At 33.2% G+C, this 1412-nt stretch overlaps 1 long non-coding RNA gene across 1 annotated transcript; it reads right to left on the bottom strand.

Moving 5' to 3' along the window:
• Window positions 1–471: 471 nt before the first annotated feature.
• Window positions 472–1267, bottom strand: LOC109592740 (uncharacterized). The gene is made up of 3 exons (XR_002190524.1): window positions 1123–1267; window positions 814–882; window positions 472–590 (listed from the first exon to the last, which is right to left on the bottom strand). It is a non-coding gene; the product is annotated as an uncharacterized LOC109592740 (long non-coding RNA).
• Between the last annotated feature and the right edge of the window lie 145 nt (window positions 1268–1412).

Raw genomic sequence — 1412 nt, 5'->3', positions numbered from 1 at the left:
CACTTTCAGAAGTTATACTAGAATTAAGTTGTTACATTGATGAACATGCTGATGATTTACCACCATTTCTGTCTGATCCTTATATGCTAGTTGGTCATAGAATCAGTCATAAGTTTGAAACAGAGGAAGGTACAGAAGTGCAGTGGTACAATGGTATAGTTCTAGATTATGACACATGTTCTAAAACTCACACTGTAGTTTATGACGGTGAAGAAGATCAATATTGTTTTGATCTCACAATAGATATTGTTAATGGTGACTTAACTGTAATATCATAACTATTTTACATCATAAAAACACAATAAGAATTATTAAAACTCTCTTTTGATGTCACACTCTTTTTCATGTCACTCTCTCTACCTTCCCTTCCTCTCTCTACCTTTAATATTCTATTTCTGATTTTAGTTTTGTTGTAGTACTCTTAAGACATACATATGCTTCTTTAATTTCTTTCAATGCCTCTCTTATCTCTTTTTTTAATTCAGCAAATTCCTGCTTCAGTCGCTCAACTTGTACTGAGCAATGCATCACTTCTTTATGTAACGCATTAAGATCCCGTTTAAAAATACAAGAAGGTGTGACTTCTCCACCTAAAAAAATTACCTCAATGAAGGACTAATATAAAGTGCAATCAATATGGCTTTCAAAGCAAAAATAAGAATAAGTATGCCATTGCAACTTTCTAAATCCTTGCTAAAATATTGACCTCTGAATGAACATTAGAGAGGGGGACTTATTAGGGTTGGGAGGAGCTTTGCTAGTCTTGATGATAAAGCCAAATGATATAAATTGACAATCTTTGATGTATTATACCTGATGCTGATGATCTTGAGCTTTTATTCATTGCAAAAAGGCTATAGAGTCCAGACTAATTATGACTACCTATGCATGGGGAACAATTTCCAAACAAATAATGTCAATGACCATGCCGGTCAAGGTTGTTGTTAACTAGCCAGATGGAAAATAACATCAAACTAAATTCTTATTTAGTACACTAACATAGCAGTCATCCCTCAATATAAAAATACTACGAGGCTTTGGATAAATCCTGGTTGTGCAGTATTATAGCATAAAATACTAATGACGGTAAATCACTACTGAAGTAGGTACCATTATTATTACCAGTTTAAGTGGTGATATCAAGTACTTAGCAGGTGGAAATAGCCACCAGAGAATGACAGATGATTGCCAATAACTGAACAATTGAAGACTCTGCCGCACTTGAACTATGGTGAACAGTACACGCATCTACACGTTTGACTAAACTTTTAACCCTTTAATCACCAGGTTTATTTTAAAAATAAAAAATTATTTATTTTTTTATTTCAGTATCAAGTGATTTGTGACAAGTTTCCTTTTAGCTACGTTACTTCCTTGGTAAGTACAATATTATGCCATAATTATTGATTCGA

Source organism: Amphimedon queenslandica, unplaced genomic scaffold, assembly GCF_000090795.2.
Source record: "Amphimedon queenslandica unplaced genomic scaffold, v1.1 AMPQUscaffold_4109_Cont23906, whole genome shotgun sequence".
Lineage (NCBI taxonomy): Eukaryota > Metazoa > Porifera > Demospongiae > Haplosclerida > Niphatidae > Amphimedon > Amphimedon queenslandica.
Note: the sequence above shows the minus strand (reverse complement) of the source record. Positions and strands in the feature narration are given on the sequence as shown.